This window comes from Rhinolophus hipposideros (genome assembly GCF_964194185.1).
Source record: "Rhinolophus hipposideros genome assembly, chromosome: 9".
NCBI lineage: Eukaryota > Metazoa > Chordata > Mammalia > Chiroptera > Rhinolophidae > Rhinolophus > Rhinolophus hipposideros.
Genome location: NC_138055.1, coordinates 61,112,538 through 61,136,863, shown reverse-complemented (window position 1 = coordinate 61,136,863; position 24,326 = coordinate 61,112,538). Strand labels below are relative to the sequence as shown.

The window sequence follows — 24,326 nt, the reverse complement described above, 5'->3', positions numbered from 1 at the left end:
CCAACCTACCCAGAGAGGCTACGAGTAAGTGTAGGCACTTTTGTCCACAACCTCAGCTGAGCTCCTAGCTAACAACTAGCATCAGTCTTCTCAACCATGCAAAGGTGCCAGCTTAGACCACCAGCCCATTAGTCTTCTGATTACTGTAGCCCCAGCTGACATCTGACTGCAACTGCATGAAAGACTCCAAGCAAAAACCATCCAGCTCAGCCCAGTCCATCTATAGAACTAAGAGAAATTATAGCCCCTAGCTTTTGAGGTGGTTTGTTGAGCATCAATAAATACCTGAAACAATGAAATAAAATAACTCCAAGTAGAAAAGGTGTAGTATTAGTGAGTTAATAGTATATGAGTTGACTGAGAAAGCACAGGGTAGGGGGAGGGCAAGGAAGATCAGGAGCATGAGCACGCGCGCGCGCACACACACACACACACACACACACAAATATACTATATATGAAATTTCAGAACAGAAGTGTGTTGCCTCCTTTGAGAGTCAATGAGATATAATCATTACTCTTTTCAAGTAAAGTTTCAAAGTACAAAAAATGCACAAATTCAATCTGTTTTTGCTGTCAATTTTCTGAAATTACCAGAAAACTATAAAGATTAAAAACATGTTCAGAATGAGGTTGAAAAAGAAAATATTTTCTAAGTAAAATTATAAGAAGACAAATTAATAATGTCTATTCCTACAAAGCTCTACTTACTTTGGAATCTTGGACACGAATCTTTATTATGACCACAACTACTGCATCATAAAATTAATGAAGACCGTATGGCTCCTTTAGCAATGATTCTAGAGGACGGTTTTCTAGGTGGATGGGTAAACAGGAACATTTCCAAACGTCAGTTCTTTTCTTGGCTGGATAAATCCCGTACTATATCAGAAACTCAAGCTGTGACCCCTGCTTTTCATATTTAGTATTCTTTCAACAAAATAATGATCCTGAAATTGGATTTGGATGACAATTGCTTTTGAATCAAAACACACAAAAAATATTACACAGTTTATTCTTGTCCCAATTTTTATTACAATACACTCATGCTGCAGTGGTTTTCACCGTCAAAATACATTTTCACTAGAACTGACTTGCAAGACAGCTCTAGGAGCGTAGGTGAATGTTGTTTCAAGGCACCATTTTGTGATCCAACTTTCATCCTCCATTTCATGAATTAATTTCCATTGCCAGTTTCTGGCTGTTGATGTTTGGTGGTTAAGTTCACAGTGGAATTAAGGTCAGGAGTTGGTTCTCTGGCTATACCTGTTACCTTTTGCTCTCTTTGATAGCAACACTGGAGTCATCTTGTAGGCATACTCTGTTTATCAAGAGAGGAAAAGTAGGAAAGACCATGGATCAGGAAAAAGCTATTTCACTAGAAATAACTCAAAACACGGATCCAGGTATAACAGTTATTTAGCACACATGCTGTCACTCTCCCCCATGTATGTGCTAGGATTCACTAATTAATTATGGCTTTCCTTCTCTCTGAGTCAGGCCACAGTTTCAGAATTCTTCTCAACACAATGGTCCAGACTACTACGACTCAATCAGAGGAAAACGTTTTGTTATCCTATACTTCCCCTCTTGATAGTGCATCAAGAAAATCATCTCTCTATATAACTAGCTTTATCATTAGTATTGGCTTTCTCAATTTGGTGGGTAGACGTAACAGAGAATGCCCCCACTGATGAGGTTAGCTATTTTATGGAAAGTGTTTTTTTATATTGCACAATAACTAATTTTCCCTTTAAAAATTGCAAATACTCATATATTGTGTGATCTGAATCCTATGGTAGGAGTTAATATAAAAAGGTCACTTCTCATAACAAGCATCAGAAGTGTCCCTAATTTTCATATACTTTCTTCATTCATGAAAAAGGAATTACTAGAGAATTTCTTAATCCACTAAAAAAAATAAATATTACTTCTTAGATATATTCATTAACTGACACGGAACCATCTAGGATTTCCATAGCAATAGTCTGGGATGATTTAAGACATACAGGACTTCACCCATTCAGAGTACTTCACCCATCTGGCACTAGGGTAAGCTCATAACCTCAGGTGAGTAAACAATTATTTTCACTGTGAATCTAGACAAATAAATCAATGTAGGGCAAAAAGTAGCAAATACTTTTTAGTTATTATTGTCAAAGTAACTGGCTAGTCATTACCAAACGACCTGGTGTGGCCCAAGGCCTCAGATAATGAAAAGCACAGGAAATTCCACTAGCTTAGAGGCTATTTCTAAGAAGTTGGGTGAGAATCAATCCTTTCTTTGGAATGTGCAGGGTTTAGACAGTGCAGACCTGCTGTGACAATCCTTTACTGCACAAATAGACATTACTTACAGCGGAGTAAACTGATACTCTCAAAGCTTCAGTTACTTTTTCATATATCTAGTAGATATAAACCAGGTACCCAGTGTTTGGATCTAATTTTGTTTGAATCCAAAATCTGTACTCTTTCCACTAGAACACACTGCCACCTCTCCAGGAGTACTGAAAGTCAACAGGTGATTAGACATAATTCTGAAAAAATTAAGGGATGAATAAAGTTTTAACACAAAGAAATGACATATGGAAATCAGTATTCTAAGAAGACTTCAGAATTATTTTCCAATAGTAAGAAAAAAAATTATTTGTAGAAGGGAAGAGAATAAACAAATACCAACTAAACTTTTTTGTTGTTGCAATAATCCAAGTATAATGTAATAAACTCATAGTTGTAAGAATATAAAGTATATGTGAAATAGTTCCAAGAAAAGAAATTACAGGATGTTGTTAAAGACTGGATATTGGGAAGAGAGAGAAAAAGAAAGTAAGAGACGTACCAGAATTTCTCATGACACACATTATCTTTTATTGCTTGCTTTACGTTTGCTAGCTCCTTTAATCCTCATCACAACACTGTGAGGTTGGAACTATTATTCTGTTTCCACAAATAAGGAAACAGAGATTCAGAGAATTTAACCACCTTGCAAAGGTCATAAAGCTAGTATGCAAACTGCCTGAGTCCAAAAGCCCACTCACTCTCATCGTCATCCTGCTACCTTTCGTTAGAGGTTGGAAAAACGTTGATGCCTCTGTCAAAGTAGAGAGAACTTAAACGGTTCAGTTTTGGACGTGCTAAATTGGAGATTGACAAAGTAGCAGTTTTATGGAGATTCTTAACTAATAGACCTTACATTTTGATGAATTCTTCTACAGTTTTCCCTTCATATCAATGCATGTCTTTATGGAGAACTCGTCTTTATTAAACATTTCTTTAAATAAGCTGAAATATCAAAGACTAATGAGCAGGCCAAATTAATATTTTTTTAATTTGAATAAAAAGAATTATATTCTTTTAAACAGCATTGGGCCTACATTTTGGGCCTCAGAAATTTGACTGCTTGTAAGTACATGTGCATAAGGCAACAGTACTCAATGAAGACAGACAAGTCCCGAGCCAAAAAAAAAAAAAGGCATCCAGATTAGAGATAGAAAAGAAACCAAAATGTACTCAAAGAATCTAAACATATTAAAGTTTATTCGATGGAAAAGGAAGGTGCTTCATTTCTGCTGCAGTCCCAAATGTAAAACGAACATTGGAAGACACTACACCAATGACTGGGAAAGTGGTGGTATCATTTCCATCTGAAAAGAACATGTTCTAATTCATAGCAATGTTGAAACCCAGTACAGAAAATAAAATCACCCTCAGGATGTTGTACATCTATAAATTCTAAAACTATCTTTTTTCCTCCTCCTTCTCTGACAGGGTCAGATCACTTAGCCTGAAGGCAGAAATATGTACCCAGTAGGCATACCCGGTGGCCACTTTTGCTAGGCGAGTAATTATTTTGTTTTGAAGTACATTATACAGTGTTCTGAGGAAGCCAGGTTATTCTGAAATAAAAAATAAAATTTTGACCAAATCTGTTCCTGCCGGAGAAAACCGTATCGCCACCCGCAAACACTACCTTTAGAGACCCCCTTGCTTTCTCTGCCAGGCCAGTCATTCATTACCTTGCCTCGATCCATACTGCATGGTGATCTGAAGGTTCACATTGAGGAAAATATCTGAAGAAAATTTTTGACTTATAAATCTACAGCTATGGGATGAGAAAGTTTATCATATCCAGGAAACATCGTAAGAGTAGTTATTACAGGAACTATTGGCCCTCGGGGAAATTGCAGGATTTCTTGGATTTGTTTTTTGAGTATGAGCCAGAGAAAGATTCCAAACTAAGAAATATGGACTGGTGACTAGAGAAAGACTCACTAACGTTTCTTTTCTTAAGAATAGTTTGACCAAAAGCCCTAATAATGTTGATGATTTGTTTTACTGGTTCAGCTTCTTATGCTTTAGCTTCTTTAATATGTAGCATAGCTATTTCCCTGTTGTGTCTAATACATTAATGCAAGTGGCTCAAAATTTCATTTTCTTCTGTGACATTCTCTTCAAAATAAAATTTAAACTTTAACATGGCCTGCCTGCTTACTGCTTCTACCTCATTCCTGGTCCTACCCCCAGCTGCACCATAAAATAAAGCCACTGAAAACTCAGTTATCTCATTTGAATCTTTGCACAAGCTGTTCCCACTGCCTAGAGTGGTGTGACAGGCCTCCAGCTTATTGGAGGAGCTAATCCACTCATTCTTCAAAATTCAGCCCAGAGCTACTGCTCCAGACTTCCTTCGCTTAGCTCCCCGGATTCTCATCTAAGAGGCCAATCCCGTCCTGTGCTCCATAAGCAATCTGTGCTCACCCTTCCCATAGCACTGACACTGAACCACATTTGTCCATTTCTGTATCTGGTACTACCACTAGACTATAAATTCTTTGAGGCCAAGGATCGGTGTCTAGTACTGTGGGATCCTCAAGATTTTATACACACACACACACACACACACACAGACAGACACACACACACACATATATATATATATATATAGTATTTATTCATATATTCATTCCATAACCCTTATTAGTGACTATCAGGTGCCAAATATTTTATATATATATATGTATATATACATATATATGTATATATATATATGTATATATATATATACATATATATGTATATATATATGTATATATATATACATATAAAATATTTTATTTATATATATTTTTAATTTATATATATATAAAATATTTGACACCTGATAGTCACTAATAAGGGTTATGGAATGAATATAAGAATAAATACAATGCAATGTATACTTTAAAGCAACAATCTGCTATTGGAAAGTTAGTATAACCCGAGTAGACACATCATAACAAGGTGTGATCTAAATAACAAATTTGCTTTATATAAAAGAATTCTCTGCCTCTAATCTTGCCTTCATCATCCTTTATCACTCTAATACATAATGCTCTTTCTGAACAAAAGCCATCGTGTGCATATAGCTCTTTATGATCTGGCCTGGATTACTTCTCGGTTTTGTTCCTCTCACTACCTGTCTCCACCATGGCCATATTCATCCACTTGTCTTTCTCAGGGAACATTGTGATCCCTCTTTCACCATGTCCACACACAGGAAGTACTCAGTCAAAGTTTGTTTAATAAGTGGAAAAAGCCAAGTATCTTGTGACATACTGAAACTTGTAGATTGCAACTGAGTGGGAAAAAATCTTCGCTACATTTTAGTTCAATAGCCTACTGTATACCAGGCATGGAGTTAGGTATCAGGAGAACAAAGATGAATTAAGCATGATCCCTGTCCTCACAGAATTTACTGTATAATGGGGTAAAAGACACATACGTAGATAATTAATTTTTTTAAAGTGAATGCAATAAAAGTAAATTGCATATAGTAAAATAAAAGTTTGCACACTTGAGAATAGACTTCCTAGGGAAGATGATTTGTGAGCAAGTCTTGAAGGATGAATAATTCTATCAGTTTAAGAAAGTGTGCTTTGGGCAAAGGGAAACTAAAGGCACGAAGGCATGAAAGAGATGGCATAGGCTAAAAGCTATATGTGATACAAGGAAGGGATGGTGATGGCCTGAACGAGAGAATTGTAATAGAGATGGAGGGGAGGGGATCAATTCAGGAAATAAGTAGACATAGGACCAGCATCCTTGACAATGATGGAATTGATGGGGAGAGGGAGAGAGAAGACAGTAATGAGATGGTGGAGAAGGAGCAGGTTTGGGGTGGGACGGGGGAGAAAATGAGTTCCACCTTTACATGTAGAGTTTAGATATCTGAGGGACAGCAAGTCACGATTAAAGTCTGATAGATAAGCAGTTATATGCCGCTGGCCATTTGCTATACAACCCAGGCTCTTATAATCAGAGTGGGAAATCTAAGACCATAAGAGCACATGAGATTGCTTGAGGACCATATACAGAAGAAACAAAGAACCAAGAATAGAACTCAGGGTCACAGAGAAGAGTCAAGGGAGGAATTGCCTAGGAAGAAGATCAAAGAGAGCAGGAAGTAGTTGCACAATCAGGGGTGGGTAGTTCATTGAAGTCAAAGGCATAGAGTTTGGAACAGAACAAAATCAAGAGTGTTAATTGCAGCAGAGCAGCCCAAAAAGATAAGGGCAGTAAAAATAATCATTGGATTTGGCAAGATAAATGCCATTGGGCTGACGCTTACATTGGTAAGGAGGACGCAGCGGAATGATGGGGGCTGAAGCCAAATTTCACAGACGTGGCAAGTGAAAGGCAGGTGAGGAAAGGGAGGCAGTGAGTGTAGGAAGACCCTCTAAAGAAGCCTGAATAAGAAGGGAAGAAAAAAAATAGGGTATTATTGAAGGTGGGCAAGGAAGAGAAATAGTGGTTCCATAGTCACAGGAAAAAATTATATTAGGATGGGAGAGTCATAAGCCTGTGGGGAGAAGCTACTGAAAATAAAAAGAAGATAAAGGAAACTCATTAAAATTACCTCCTTGTTGCTTTGCGTTAAGTCTATTTCATTTTTTTTCGGTCAGGGTCAGCACAGTGCCTGCCACAGAGAAATTCAATGTGTGCCAAATGAATAAACGAGTGAGTAAATTATGAAGCAACATCCCAGAGAAACCAGCAGAACGTGGCCAAAGGACTAGGGTAAGAATCTGACCTTCAACGAGAAAAAAGACATTTCATTCTATGACACAGAAAGATCTGAAGGAAACAATGGGTTTCCAGGAGAGAGCTTTCCCATATTGATAGATTAATTTTGCAGACTGGAAAATGCCAGTATTTTAAAATTCTAATTAATTGTTATGAGTTATTGTTTTATTTACTATTTCAACACTTCTTGAATGCACATTTTCAAGAAGGTGAAATATATTCTTTCTGGCCTTCTGGTCTGTTTTTCTATTATATCACTCCTTAAAAGATAATAAGCCTTTTAAGAACATGAAACTTGACTTTTTTTTTATTTAATTTTTTTAGAGGAGTTTTAGGCTTACAAAATAATTGAGAGGAGGATAGATTTCCTATATCCCTCTGCTCCCACACATGCATACCCTCCCCCATATCAATATCACTCCCCAGAATGGTACATTTTTAAAACAAGGATGAACCTACACTGACACATCTTAATTATCCAAAGACCATAGTTTACCTTGGGTTCACTTTTAGTGTTGTACATTCTGTGGGTTTGGACAAGCATATAATGCCATGTATTCATCATTACAGTATTATACAGAGTATTTTCACTGCCCTCAATTCCTCCATGATCTCCCTATTCATCTCTCCTCCCCATTCCTGGCAGTTGCTGATCTTCTTATTGTCTCCATCGTATTGCCTTTTTCCAGAATGTCATATATTATATATTTGGAATCATATTGTGTAGCGTTCTTAGATTAGCTTCTTTCACTTAACAACATGCATTTAAATTTCCTCTATGTTTTTTCATGCCTTGATAGCTTGACTTTTTTAAAATTTTATTTCTTACAACACTTTATGCAATGTAGGATATATTGAAGGTATTCAATAAAGTCTTGTTTATTATCACAAAGCTACTAGGGTCAAAGGCAATGTGCTTGTATTTGTTTGAAAAGTCTGGGTAAAGTGGACTGTATTATTAGATAGGGTTCAAGGAACTTCAAACATTAGGATTATTTGTAGGTTTGACAGAGGCAGTGAGTCATACATCAAGATATTTTACATGTGACTACATAAGCCATGTTTGACCCACATTTACCTGCATTGACTAAGCTGAAAATGCTTCTTGAAAACATCTACGTCCCAGTTCTCTTTCAAGTGTTCTACTATTAGCATTTAAGACATGGCATCAACAGGGAACTGTTTCAACTTTCTCAAATCCCTTACCATTCCCAGGTCACATCATACCTCCATGCCCTACCCTCTCTGCTTGAAACTCTTCCACTTGTATTCACCTGGCCAACTTCTACTCATCCTTCAAGATCCAGTTCAAATGCCAATTTACTTGCAAACCTTTCCTCAATGCCACATCTTACCCTACAGTGATTATTCCTTTATTACGACACTAATTTGCTGTACTATAATTATTAATCAGATGAGTTCAACCAAGCATGGCTTCCCATGTTTATATCCCTAATACCTATTACACAGTGGCTGGGTTCCTTGAGTTCAAGTTGTATTTTTGAAGACAGAGCCAATGGGTTTTGGATATCAATTGGATGTAGGTAGTGTATAAAAGAAAGAGAGGAGCCAACGCTGTCACTAAGGTTTTTGCCCTGAGCAACTAAAAGTGTGGAGTTTCTCTTAATGGCTGTGGGGAAGACTGAGGGAGAAGCAAGGCATTCAGTTTTCATTTGAGATGCCTATTAAGCACCCAAGTGGAGAGACTAAGGAGGCAAATAAATATATGAATTGGAGATGCAGGAAAAAAGTCTGTGTTCTATAAATTTGGAAACTGTTGGTATATAAATGCTATTTAATGCCATGAGACTAGATAAAATCTCCAAGGGATAGGTATAAATAAACAAGACAAGAGGTCCATGGGGACTCCTTCAGGACCTCTTCAACTCCAATATGGGCAATCCCAACATTCACAAGGAATGATATGCAAAGCGGGAGGCAAACTAGAGGGGAAGAAACCAAGACTGCAGTGCAGGTGTCCTTGAAAGTTAAGTGGGGAAAGTGCTTCAAAGAGGAGATTGTGATCACTCTCAGGAAAGTTCATTGGATATAGGAAAGAGGAGGTCACTAATAATCTTTGGCAGAAGAGTGAAAGTAAAAGCCTCGTTTGAGTAAGAACAAATGACAATGGGAGGACACCCCGCAGAAACAGTAGATGTAGACAATTCTTTAAAAGAGTTTTGCTGGAAAGGGGAGCAGAGAAGAATGAAGGAAATCATCAAAGGTTTTGTTTGGTTTTGATATTTATTTTTAAGATGGGAACTACTGTAGAATGTTCCATATTATTAAGAATGATCTAACAGAGAGGGGGAAATTAATGAAGCAGTAGAAAGAACCTGATTGAGATTCTGACCAGTTACTAGATACTTAATAGAAGCAGTGTCTTTGAGAAGTTTAAGATTGATGGGATCTAGGGGACAATTGGAGGGACTGGGGACAAGTGGAGGGAGGGATACAGAGAGTAACAGCAGGGAGAGTGGAATATGGGTACAGGCAGGTGGAAAATTTCTCTTCTAATTATTCCTAATTTCTCAGTACATTAAGGAGGGTCATCAGATAACAGTGAAGAGATGAAGGAGGTGATAAACATTTGAGGAGAGTACAGAAGATGTGAAATAATTGGGCAGTGTTTCTTGAACCTTTTTTTTAAAACATAAAATACATTTTACATCCTCACCCAGCACACATTACATATAAATATGTATACGTATAAGTGAAACAAGCATTTCATGAAATAACATGTATCCTTACTATATGCTATGAACTCTATTAAGTTCTAGTCTATTCTCATCTGTTCAGTTTTTTTAACGCACAGTTTGAAACTCGATAAATAGCCTAGAAAAGTGGGAAAAGGAGTGGACGAGGCAGATAAAGTAGGATTGCCAGGCAGCAGGCTGGGTCCACTTGAGGTTAATAGGAATACATTTCATGTGAGTCAGGATTGTAGGTTTTTATCCAATTATCTTCAGTTGCAAGGCAGCTGGCATCGAGTAGGCAGAGATTTAAGTAGGACTGGGGTTTCCCAGGCACCCGTGATGAAGGATGAAGCAAGGACATCCTGGAGTTGGCAAGGAATTAACACAGTGTCAAAGCATGGAACCCAGGCCAGGTAAGGCTGTGAAATGAGGGAGAGTGAGACAAGGGGAAACAGAGGTGAAATCCATGGACTGAAGGTCTGGTGGGTTGGAAAAGTGAACACAGGGTCTCAGAGGTAGAGAAATAGAAAGACAGGACGTGGTGGTAGAAATGTGGGTGCTCGAAACTGAGATTGAAGTAAACACAAGGGCAAGGATATGACCGTGGAAGTGAATGGCTGAGGTAAGGAAATAGACAGGATCCCCAGAAAAGAGGAGGTTGAGGACAAGAGCGTGGACTGTCGAAAGGATCGTTTATCTGCATACTGAAATAACTGAAAATTGTCACAGGAGTTTTAAGAAGAAAATGGCAGTGGGTTACAAACTAAAAGTATTAAAGACATTAAGAGGAGGGACAGGAAGTAGATGACTACAGCAAGCAGGAGTCGTGGAATAGTCTGAGCTAGAGGTTTCAAGAGATGGATGGGAGACCGGTCAGGGACCGCCAGGAGAGACCAGAGGAGGGACCAGAGGAGGACCCGCGGCACTTCCTGCGCCTCCAGGCCCAGTGGTAAGAGGGGCGTGCGAGGGAAAGCCCCATGAGAGGGAGTCGCAGGGCAGCAGGGTTCTCACCGAGAGCCAGGTTTCCAATGAGCAAAAATGTATAACGAATATACGGAGAAGTGGAGGCCCTTCCAGTTTTGCAGATGACGGGTCCTGCGTTCCAGAGAGCACAGTGGAAGGTTTCCAAAGTCGGAGAGGAGGGGAAATAGTCCCAATTAGCAGATGTGCAGGGCCATATGAGGATGAACATGTATTTAACCGACTCAAGAAAGAAAAATAAATAGATCAAATAATTTAATTCGAATACGCTGCATTTACATGAATCCCAGGCCTTTCAACTAAGTGATAGGGAAAACTGCTTTGATTCTGTTGTCCTTTAGAAGGTGTCAGCATAGTTGACATTCATGTGACATTCTTTACTACAGTTAGGCCCGTCCTCCTTTAAACAGATTTTTCTCATTCTTTAACATACTCAGGGTTTTTGTTTTTTTTTTTTAACTCAGAAATAAATACAACAAATTTAACAATCTAGTTGAATGTCGTAGAGTGGAGAAACTTTTCACTTCATATTAACTCAAGTACCAAATGATTTAAATTTTCTATGAGAGAGATAGAAAGCCATGAAACACTAAAAGGTTAAAGCTTGGCACCAGTTAATACTTTAAAAAAAAATCTAAGTTTATTACAGAATTTCCACAGAACCCCCTAAAATTCACCCAAGAATATGAAAGTATTCATCCAAAAAGTTTTCAATTCTTGCTTTGTCATACACTCAACAAAATGCAACATGGGCTCCACCCACTGGACGTTTACTGTTACTACAATGTTATCCTTTAACAGTTTTTCATTCATTCAATATTATTAATTATTGGTAAATATTATTTAACCATTGTCTTCTACGTGTCAAGCACTGTTATAGACCCTTGAAGTAAATAGTAAACACAAAAGACAAAAATCCCTGTCATCATGGAGCTTAAATTATAGTGTATAAAATTTCTTATTTCGTTCACATCAATAAACTGTAGACCATATTTGTGTAATAGGTATCCTGGATAAGGCTGAACCCTAAGACTTTAGAAACTTGATGAATAAAAGCAAAAAAAAAAAGCCTTTTAATTAAGTTACCACAATTTTTTTATTTTCTAGAGATAGAAACATCAATTCACCTTTAAAACAAAGTGTTCTCCATGGCAATAAAAACATAAATCCTGTGTGTCCACTACCCCCTTGCATTCTTTTCACTTAGTTTTATTAATCTACTACAAATTCATCATTTAAAAATCTTGTTATTTTCACTTTGCAAAAGTGGTATCATGCTGTATGTGATTAAAGGATGACTTCCTTTTCCATTTCATATTACATTGCTAAAATTCTTCACGGTGTGAACGTACCATAGTTCATTTACTCTTCCATTGATGCGCATTTAGGTCGTTTCCAGGTTTTTCCTATTTAAATAGTATTGCTATGAGCATGATGTACATGTCCCAGATATACATGCTTTAGATATTTTCTTAGCTATATACCTAGGGTCGAATTGCTGTCACGGGTATGAAAATGTTCATTTTTTAAAAGATAATGACACGTTATTGTTCAGAGTGACAGTAACAAATGACATACCCTCCAGAAATTTATAATGGATTATTTAAAACCAAATCCTCTCTAACACTTGATACCTTCAGATTTTTAAAATTTTCAGTAGTTAAATGGATACGAAATGGTTTCTCACTGTGGTCTTGATAAGCACTGAGAATGATGTCAAATATGTCATCGTGGCTTTATTGGCTACATGTATGTCCTGTTGTGTGAAATGTTTGTTCATGTTTTTCTCTCATTCTTATGTTGTATCACTTACGCTTTCCTTGTTATATGGGGGAATTCCCAATGCACTCTTTTAACTCTTTAAAATAATTTAAACTTGCAGAAATGTTGAGATAAAAACACAAAGAATTTCTATAGTATATATCTTTTAACCACTCTATAGCTATTAACATTTTATCACATTTCCCTCATTCTCATTCTCTTCTCTTTTTATTTTTCTTTCTCTCTTCCTGCGTGTGTGTGATTTTTTCTTTGAACCATTTCAGAGAATAAGTTTCAAACATGACTCCCCATTATTCATCAATACTTGAGTGTGTATTTCCTAAGAACAAAGATAAACCCCTGCTAGCCAAATAAAACCATCAAACTCAAGAGGATAGCACTGATATAATGCTACCATCAAATCCACACACTCCGTTCAGTTTTTGCCAATTGTCCCAACAGTGTCTTTCCCGGTCCGGGATGTAGTCAAAATCACAAAGTGCACGAAGCTGTCGTATCTCTTTAATCTTCAATCTAGAACAATTCCTCGGTCTTTTGTCTTTCATGACCTTGACACTTTTGAAAAGTATGTATCAGTTACTTTGTAGAATTTCCCTCATTTGGGATTTGTCTGGGGTTTCCTCATAACAATCGTTAGGTTGTGCATTTTTGGCCAGAATACCGCAGAAGTGATTCTGTGTCCTTCTCAGTGCATTCTATATGGAATCCGATGATGTCCATTGTGCGAAGTTAACTTTTATTAACTGGTTAATTTGGTGTCTGCCAAATTTCTCTACTATAATGTTACATAAGTGTTGTGAACTTATTCATACCTAATGAATAAGCATTTGGGGTACCATAAGTCCTCACTGAATGTTGTTGATAGGTTCTGCAATGTTAAACAAAACAACGTATAACAAAACAAATTTTACAATAGACTAACTGATATAAACAAGAGTGAAGTTCCTAGGGCATCTCATCAATGGTATAACTAAATGACATCAGTGGAGGACCTGCTGTACTTTGATACTATGTAAATATCTACCCTCTATCTATCCCCATACTGTTGTATCACTGTCTTAATCGTAACTTCACATTAAGTTCTGATATCTGGTAGGTCAGAAATATCTTGTCTATTTTGAGCCCTTTACCCTTCCATACAAATTTGTGAAATCGGCTTAGCAAGTGCCATGATTTTGATTCTATTGCTTTGAATCTATAATTCAAGTTGGGGAAATTGACAACTTTGTGATATTCTCCTCCTTCCCATAAACATGACATGTCTCTCCATTTATTTGTGTTGTTTTATATCTCTTTTTTTATTAAATTTTAAAAATTGTCATTTAAATTTGCAATGCTTTAAATGGGTATCATTTAAATAGTAATCAACAGAGGTTAGGAGAACATGACAATACTCTTTCAATTAGAAAATACAACGATAATTAGAATTTTTAAGTTTCACTCTCAAACTTTGAAGTAAAATGTTTCACTCACCTCTACAACAGGTCATTGTGAGAATCTTGTAATGTAAAGCATGGGTGTTCTGTGAGGCATTTTTAAACTTCCATTTTTTATCTGTATTAATTCTTATTCAAGTTTTATTTTTATCTTTAATATTTAAACAACTATTCTTTCCTTGTCAATATTTTATAATTTCCAAGATGTCTTTAAGGATCTTGAGAGGACATTTATTTCAGAGGTATCTACTACTACTACTAGTCAAGAAAACAAAAGAAGTTAGAGAGAGGACAGACTGGACATTTTGTCCTATATACATCTTAATCATCCTACAGGTAAAAATTCACATGAAACTTTACAATACAAGATGATACGAGAATCTCAACATAGAAAGCTTTCACTATAACTACAAGCAGTGTACAAATATGCTTCTACTTTTACCTACCTAAGCTGACAGATGTTTAAAATACTGGGTTAACAAAGATCTTTTAGTAAAGTGACTTAGGCTGGCTTAAACTAGCAAGGATGAAGGATGAATCCTTACTAATTAATTGGAAAATCAGAGTCATATTTTGTATTTCGTTTTACAAAATCAGGAATATTTATTTTGAAACAAGAGAAGAAATGGTCTACCTGTCAAAAAACTACCACTCAGAAATACTTTTCATCCACAAAGCAGGACAAGCATAAAGACATTTAAATTTCACATTGGCACCAAAAAAGGTTAACTGTCCTGCCTTCTTGGATTAGAAAAATTAAAGCTGAGCAATAAGTAGTTTTGCAGCATTTGAACATGCCTAAGCCTTTAAATTAGTAAAATACTTTCTAAAAATTATGATTACAAAAGTAACACATACTTACAAAAAATTCAACAGAACAAAATGAAAAAAGAAGAATGTGAAAGCCGCCCTCCACCCCCCTCAAGAGAAACCACATTTAACAGTTTGGTGAGTATCTTTCCAAATCTTTTGTTCTATACATGTACAAAACATACATCTTCATTTGGCTCATTTGGCTCATTCAATACACAGTGTTTTACCACTTGCATTTTATACTTAATATATCTTTGACATCTTTCCATGTCAGTACATGTAGGCTAGATGAGATTCTATTGTTAAATACCCTTTTAATAATGGTAAAGTCATTTTTTAAAAAATTATCCACACAAGTATGTGTGGATAATTTTAAAAGAAAATGAACAGAATCCGAAAATACAAATATCTGAAAATAATCTCTATCTTGCCACCAGTGTGGAACTGTTCATTCCTTTTTCACACAAGTTATGTGATTGAGGAAATTAATCTCCACGTTTATACAGAATGCTCCTTTTGTTAAGCCTATCTGAAAAGAATGAAAAATTCCGTTGATTAATTCACTTACACTTAAAAGCTAAGTCAGTGTACTACAAATACACAATGTGATCAATTACAGTATGATACTTCTTAGTCTAGGGTTTCAACTAAATAACAGTAAAAAAAAAAAAAAAAGGATAGATAATACAGCTAATATCCTGAGAAATCCAGAAATTCAAATTTTAGATTGCCAACTATAACACCGCAGTTTACATTTTTTTTCTATTTGGTAGCAGACACTAATGGAATTCAATGCTGATTACTTAAAGATGGTTTACATCACACATTCAATCAGGTTTATAATAACATAACATGCCCACTGTAGAGTTAGATTAAGACATGAAAATTTTTGCTTGAAAGTAATGACTATGTAGCACATGGGACATTTATCAACTGCTTCAGCACATTGTTTACAAGTGACCAGATGTCCACAAGGAATAAACACGACAGCAATATTTCTATCCAAGCAGATTTTGCAAAGCTTCTCCTCTTGCAGGAGCCTTAGTTGCTCTTCAGTACTCATCTCTTTCTGCAATGAAGTCTGACTTGATTCATCTTGTGTATTGTCTTTCTGAGCATTCACTAGATCTGCTACCAGAACCTCTACTGATTTATAGTTGCTCCCAGATTTCTCAATTCTTTCCATCATTATTTTCTTAATGTCCCTGAATCTGAACTCCATTGGTACAGCTTCATGTACCATAGGATTTTCTAAGATGTTATCATCAATTATTTTAGTTAGTCATGGTTTTTCAGGAGTTCTTTTCATAGACTCCTCAAGTGAATCGGTAAAATGAATATTGTTTACATACTCCTGTCCCTTCTCTTCTAACAGATACTTACACCCTGGATACCACTTAGCATGTTGTTCCCAAGGGTCTTCACTGGGCTTCCAATCAGTTAGCCATCCTCCACAGTGAAAACACTTTATCACCTTCACTTAAAGCATAAAATCCAGCTCTTGCTAGCTGCTCCTTGTTAACTGAGTATGTCCACGTCCCAAAAATAATGATCCGTGCTTCATAATCTGCCATGGCTGAATTTCTTGGAGGATTCTTGTTGAATTTGGGAAATTCCTTCCAGAGCTCATGACATCAGATTCACTTCAAATATTAATATTCTGGCCCAAAACAAAGAAGCAATTAGGAAAGTGTCACCTGTGTTCTGACCACACATGATCATTAGGTTCCCAATTTTTCAGTTTTCTACCACAACAAAAGCTCTGCACTTGATCATCAATACGTGTGTAGTAGAGCCCAGCACTAACTAACTCTCTTGGGGTTAAGTGGGCATATTCTGGCCAGTTCTGAAATGACTTTAATCTAGCTTCATCACTACACATGGCAGGGTTCCTTGGGTGTATTGTGTCTGACATATCTACAAACTGTCCAGTTCTCAAAAGATAGTCTGCATGAGTCTCAGATGGCCTGTCTAAAACAAAATGATTTCTGTTTCCCAGATCATTTCCAACTCTGTACTGACCATTTTGGACACCAGGATTTATAGGTTGCGCAGCAGTGTTTTCAGAATAAAAGCCATTGATAAATCTGCAATTTGGGGATACTTTCCTGTGTCTTCCAACTGCTGAGTCTCCATATTGCCGTCTATCTGCTGCTGCGTGACAACTAAAGCACTGCAGGGTGTCTCCCTTCACCAGTATATAGAAAACCAGCTCGTGCGAGTGTTAATGCTGAAACAGGACTACTACTTGGAAAATTAGCAAAAGTTTTTAATCTATTACACTCTTCTACAATTCTTCATCCTTATCGATGTCTGCAGCTACACAAGTTTTAGATCCTTCAAAACTGTTAAAAGTCATCTTCTCTTGAAAATAGGCTTTGTCCACCTGATACGGCCCCCAATGACTTCTTTCTTTACCTTAGGGGTTACGGGGTTCAAGTAGGCACCCACCCACCCACGCCCTCCATCGTCAGTCCCAGGAACCTGGACCTGGAGCCCTGGCGGGCACCTGTGCCAGGCGGGGGCGAACTTCCCCTGCAACGCGGGGCCCAAGGGGTGTTTTATATCTCTTAATAAAATTTTATAATTTTTCCTGTGGAGGTCTTCTTGAAGAAATGCTTCAAGGCATTTGAACAATTGGTATCAAGAGACGTAGAGCTGAGATTTGGGACAAAAAGGATATGAAAGTATAACCTTCACCTTGAACTGGATGTGAGCCTACACAGAACTGGGCCTGGTTCAGCTCAACTTGAAATGAATATTGAAGTCACACCTATACATGCTGAGTATTTAAGATTGATGGTGAGATGTGTTTGTTTGACTTTAGATACCTTGAATGGAGTTGAAGCACCCACCACTTCCTCCCCATCTCCTGACCTAAGACCAATGTTCAGCTTTTCCACTTGAGAAGTTGTAGGAGCTAAACTGGATAGACAGACTGCTAAGATCAAGAGAAACTTGAGAAGAACATGACGTTGGGCCAGAATCCTGTTATCCTAAATCAAAGATTGTTGTTCCGTGGGAGAGAATGCAGCATTGAGCAATGGGAACTGTGGAAGCAAACCATGAGGAGGGCTGTGGGAGGAGATATTTAAGAATCTAAGTAACACCCAGGAGGAAAGACCTTTGAGTAGGTATTCAGAAAGTGATGGACATCAACTTTATATGGCTTATATACAGCATATATTAGTAATAACTTCACCCCATTGAAAATCACCAGTCCAAAGGGATATCGCAATCAGCAGATAACTACCCAGACCAAGAGATAAGGCAAAATCCCTTGGTTTCTGCTACTGAGTCTATTACCCACCAAAACCAGAGTGGCAAAATAAATTTTATGCAAAATGGAAAGGAGAAGCCTTTATAGGAGAAATTTACTGGTGAATTTATAGGAGAAGCTATAAATTCACCAGTGACCATTCCATCGCAGCTTAAGATCCCAACGAAATGCAAGAGCACATCCTACAAGAGAAGACAAGTCCACAAGGGCCAAGACCATGTGGTCCGTCCTGATGCGGTTTTATTCCGGCTAGAACCCAGAATACCGGGGGAATCAATGGGCTCGTGGCCGAATGACACTCCATTGAAAGTTGATCATCAGGAGTTTGCAGTCATTATTCCTGAAAACGATGGTTCAGTAAGATTAGACAAGAAGGTGAAAAAAAGATAATAAGGGTGTTATGTAGTGAAAATCAAAACACCGAACCAGAATCATGGCCTTTATGGAGATCCACCATAACCTATTGCCACAAAAACGGGCCGAGGACCTTGCCATGGTCAGGGCCTAGCTTTCCTCAGAAAACAGTCCTGGTGCTGCTCCCTCCCACTAATAACTCAACCATCAGAGCCTGAAATTTTGAAAGTCGCAGTTTCCCACTAGCCATTAAAATTCAGTATGAAATGTCAAATTTAAAATACTGTAATTTCCTGATGAGCTTTTCAGCATAGTGTAGCTAGAAAATGTATTCCCAGGTAACTAAATATATTGACCAATTAAATAAACCAATTAAAGTTTGCTGCCTAAAATGAGGATTTTGCTTTAGAATGGTATTTAGGTCATTTTCTTTGACAGAAATTAGATGCAGAACTAGTTTCCTGTGGAGGCAAATTCATGACAGCTCTCCTACACATCCAGTACCACAATCACAGTCCCATTCTGCCAGGAACTAACTTTGTGGCTTCTGGAAGAATGCAACTTAATAATGTGTTTAGGTTTAGAAACTGTCAGGTATGGTTTTATTTAATTTATTTTAATTAAATAATTTAATTTATTTTTAAATTATTTAAATTTTTAAAATAATTTTTATAAATTTATAATTTTTATATTTTTTATAATTTAAATTATAAATTAATTAAATAATTCATTTTTAATTAAATAATTTAATTTATTTTTGTTTAATAAAGTATACAGACATCAATTATAACAACTATCATAGTCTTCAGAAGTTAAACCAAGATATTATAATCAATGGGAAGAAAATGTAATTAAAGGCAGGAAAGGAAAAAATAAGAAAGGAATCCTAGTGAATTCCAAATGAATAGTTAGAGATCTGAAATTATCGACAATAAGCTGATAAAACAGTTCTACTTTCTAGTCTAGTCCTATTTTACATTTTATAGCTATTTGAGCTGTGCAAATGCAAAGAAATTGAGATTTGTATATTTAAACAAGTAAGAATATATGCCGAATACACTAAACAGTTCTTGGACCACGTTCTTGGACCAGTTCAAGGTCCATCTCCTTGGACCACGAGTGAGAAAGCTCAGAATATATAACAAATAACAATCTGACTTGAGACCTTTGTCCTCAGCATAATAAACCCAGCTAATGACCTTTGTAAACCTCCCCACTGCCCAAGGAATTTTAAACATTTTATGGCAAAGAAAATGTACTGTACCGAACACGGATACATTTGGATAAAGATTCCTTCCTTTTCATTTATCCAAAGGTACTCTTATAATTCTGATTTCATATATTCCATTTTCAAAGACTTCCATTTGCTCCTCTGTGAAACAAACAAAAGTTCTGTATGTCGGGGCCAGCCCGGTGGCTGAGGCGGTTAGAGCTCCGTGCTCCTAACTCCCGAAGGCTGCCGGTTTGATTTCCACATGGGCCAGTGGGCTCTCAACCACAAGGTTGCCAGTTCAATTCCTTGAGTCCCACAAGGGATGGTGGGCTGTGCCCCCTGCAACTAAGATTGAACACGGCACCGTGAGCTGAGCTACCACTGAGCTCCCGGATGACTCAGTTGGTTAGAGCGTGGGCTCTCAACCACAAGGTTGCCAGTTCGACTCCCGCAAGGGATGGTGGGCTGCGCCCCCTGCAACTAGCAACAGCAACTGGACCTGGAGCTGAGCTGCGCCCTCCACAACTAAGACGGAAAGGACAACAACTTGAAGTTGAACTAAGATTGAAAGAACAACTTGACTTGGGGAAAAAAAAAGTCCTGGAAGTACACACTGTTCCCCAATAAAGTTCTGTTCTCCTTCCCCAATAAAATCTTTAAAAAGAGTGCTGTATGTCTCTAACTTCTCTTTTAGATACCACAGTCTGTCTTCCATGTGTGTTGTCTGGTGCAGGTTGTAGTGTAAAAGAACGGGGACAATCTGGGATCAAAACCCAGCCCCACTGCTTCTCAGCTGCGTGGCTTAGAGCACATCATTAACCAGCCTGAGACTCTTTTCCCCTCTGTATATCCATCATACAGAGTGCTTGTGTGGATTTGAAATAATATATGTACAGTATCTGGCTCACAAAAAGACTCAGAAAAGTACAGCTATTCTGTTCATGGCAGAAGTGCTGTCCCCCATGAATATAATGCTACCCCATCCCCAGCTACATTTTTGTTTTGTTCACCAAACAGTTTGGCCATTCCTTCTGACACAATGCTGTCACAACCCATTTACATCTACTATGTGACCAAATATGCCATGTAGATCTTTGATTTATTTTTAAATTAGTAATCCTCCTTAATATTCTTCATGTGTGCCCTGAATTTTAATGCCTCGTCATTATTTGAAATGAGTATATGAAGAATGAGCCATCTTGGAGGTCCCTCTAGGAGGCAAAGCACTCACAGATGTACTGGCAGAGAATGGGAGAGAGGCACTAAGGAGTAGAATGGGGTCCCCCAGGGGGCTCTGGGAATGGAAGAGCCTAGTCCAATCACCAGAAGGATCTGGGGGTCCGAGAGCCTTGGGCTCCTTTCCTTGCTCTGCTCTTCCATACCACTTGACCCTGACAAGTCACCTTCCTTCTCTCAGTCTCAGTTGTCTTACCTGTACACCTGATGTAATCATACCTACCTCATGGGTTCATTCTGAGGACTGGATAAGGTCTGTCAAACATTTAGCTGAGAGTAAACACTCAATAAAAGATGACCGCAGCAGTAGCTGTAGGATTCTTCATTTCTAAGGTGTACAAACCAAGTCTTTAGTTTGTTTTGCTCCATTCTCTCACTGAAATGTAGGTGATGGTGAGCATGGTGATATGCTCTCCACATGAGGAAGACAAAGCTTATACATTCTGTAATGTGTGTCTTATTTGACATATTTAATTGAAACTATTCCGTTTTAGTGTAGCAGACAAGAAAAAGCAAGTAGGTTGGATCAAAATCGTACGATGTGCTAAATAAGGACAATAAGCAAGTCACTGAGGGACATGAGCAGCATTCACAGATGTGTTGTTAACTATAGACAGTTGGCAAGCAGTAAGACCTGTTAAAGATTGAGTAAAATATATGATTTTTTTAAAGGTGGAACACTCAAGAATGTTTACTTATAAAGAGAAAATGGTGGAAGGACCAAATCGTAAGGTACAAATCAAACCCCCTTCAGATTGATGTGTCATTTCTAAATTGGCCAGCCATTGGGTCCCCATTCTGGCTTTGCATGCACTCTGCCCAACAGATAAAGCTCACAGCTGCCCAGCAGACTAACTGGAGAACTACAGCAGTGGCCAGGCATCCTCACCCCTGTGTCAACAAACATGTGTTGACTTTGAGCTTGCTCAGCCTCCTTGTTCAAACTCAGCTCGGGTCTTTGTAACCACAGCACTATGAGGAAAAACGGATGTGACACAGAGAGTGGGAGAGAGGCAGTGGGGAGAAGGAAGAGGGAGAGAGAGAGGAAAGAGAGAGGACAGGACATAGAGACAGTTGTGTAACCCAGGTAGTGTGGCCCTTCCGCTCCATCCTAACTGTGAACTTCCCCCGTATCTCTTTTCCCTCACTACTCGATGCGTGTTTCACGTGGATTCAATAAACCATGTGATTTGAGCATCTTCATATAGTCTGTGAGACTTTCTTCTGTTCCCTCACCTCTGGGATGGCTTGCCTGGGGTGTACTGAGATGCTATCATTGCATCAAGATAATTTCTCATATCTTCCTTGGCACCAGCATTTCTACGGAGGAAAACAACCAGTTGGTATTCTTCTACAAATAAATCAAATTGGTGTTATTTTGCACAAGGGAGCAATAAAAGGTTTCTCCCCACATTTTTCTGGTGAAAGCAATTTTGATACCTTGTTAATGTTTGCAGAACTAGTCATTTCGTATGAAATTACAGCCCTTCCTTCCAGGTGATTGTTTCTAGCTATATTCCCTGCTGTAATCTCATCTTTTTCATGTTACCATCATGGAGTTTGGGGTCTGTTTTTTAAAACGAATTGTTGGCACTCCAGTAGGTCGCTATTATCCTAACTAGACTAGGACACAACTCTGACAGAAAAAGCAGCTGAAACCCAAGCTCAGGCTGACAGTGGCCCCAGCCAGCACCTAAAGGCCATGCTTGCCCAGCCAGCCATCTTCTTTTTCCTTTCTCTCTCTCTCCTTTTGCAGCTTCTTTCATTTTTTACCCACAGTCCTCTTTTTCTCATCTCAGAAACCACATATGGGTCCACTTGGGGCTCTACCCTGAACCATTTTTCTGCTCTAAAGATTGATTTTCCATTATATCAAGCTTGCCTCCTGGGCTTCCCAGAAAATGACATCTCTCCTGGGAGAGTCCTCAGTCTTTTGTAAGCCCCTGGCCCACCCACCCCACTAATTAGTCAAGCATGTTTATGTTAATCTGAATCCCACTGGTAGACAAGTCTTAAATTTAAGCACCAACCTCTTACTACATGTGTATAAAATGATGTCTAAACACCAAGGGGAAGCCTTGCAATAGGGTTATTCTATTGGGGAAATGAATCAGGGAAGTTTGGGTCATTTTTCCTCCATGTAGTTTGTCATAGTTCCCATGGTTTTTCTCCCAGTTCTCTCAGGCAACACACACCATCTTGTGTTCCCCTCAGTAGAGCCTGAGGGAAAATGTCAGCTTCTTCAGAGTGAAATATCTACAAATTAAAAAGGAAAAGAAATCTTTCTCTTGCTAATATTACCTGCCAGAAATGAGTGAGGGAGGAAACCCAGTCACTGGTGATACGGTGTTTGGATTGGTTGACTTGCATACGAAAGTCTTTTAGGCAAATTGTTCACTATCTCTAGGAATTAGCTAGCCCCAGTCTCTCCAGGATTAGCAAGACCTCAAGATGTCAAAGCATCATAAACTACAGAAAATGGAAAACATGATTAATACAGTGAGGAGAAGGGAGATGACTCTTGCATTGATCGTGTAAAGAACGAGGGCAGGCATTGCACACGGGAACCACATCTGTCCTGGGCCATTGCTGGGCTTTTATAACATGCTTCCTATTTGCCTGACCATTCAACACCTACCCCACACCTCCTTATTCTGCCCCAGGCCCCTCTCACAAAGAACTTCTAATTCACTCCCAACTTAAAGCTCATCATGCCTGTGGAGGTTTTTTTCCAAAATGGTTTGACCTGGAAAGCAACTGGTCTTGCATGAAGATAACTTTACTGACTTCCTTCATATTTCTACCAGTTGTACTGGACAGAGATAAATGGGAACAAAACATTGTATTTGCCTTATCAGTTACTGGTGTACATGAGGACATTCACTCTATGACAGCGATGTGGTACGGAACGCAGTGGTGATATTCAGCCCTCTCCCTCAGTCCTGTATCCAATCACTAAGTCACCCCTGCAGATTTTACCTTCTAAGTATATTTTAAAATCTCTTTCCTACTTCTCATCATCCCTGCTACCCCAGCCCAAGGCAGGTCTTCATTAGCGCATTAACCTCATAAATAATCTTCCTCCCTCTGGTCTTGTCTCCCTCAAACTTACTCTCCACACAGCTGAAGAGATTCTATGAAACACAAATCCAGCTATGATATCCATGGCGAAATCCCTATCATGGCTCCCCTGTTTGCGGCAGTTCTCAGACGCTTCAATTTAGAGGCCAGGATACTTTTGTTTTTAATGTTAGTAACTTATACAAAGATGCTGAATTACATTTTGCTAAGGAAGGATTTAAAATAAGAATCCCATCTTCTGTTCAAATCCTTTCATAAAAGATAATTTAAAACTATAACACACACACACACACACACACACACACACACACACAATGTAATCTCAGAAAAATGGACTATCTCTTCCATTGAATAAATTGAACTTTGTGAAAAACTCCACATCCCCACGACAGT

The 24,326-nt window shown here is 38.1% G+C and overlaps 1 pseudogene across 1 annotated transcript; it reads right to left on the bottom strand.

Annotated features, from left to right (window-relative positions):
- Positions 1-15,583: 15,583 nt before the first annotated feature.
- LOC308501911 (E3 ubiquitin-protein ligase XIAP-like) lies at positions 15,584-17,149 on the bottom strand (annotated as a pseudogene). Its single transcript has one exon. The product of its transcript is annotated as an E3 ubiquitin-protein ligase XIAP-like (transcript).
- Positions 17,150-24,326: the final 7,177 nt, after the last annotated feature.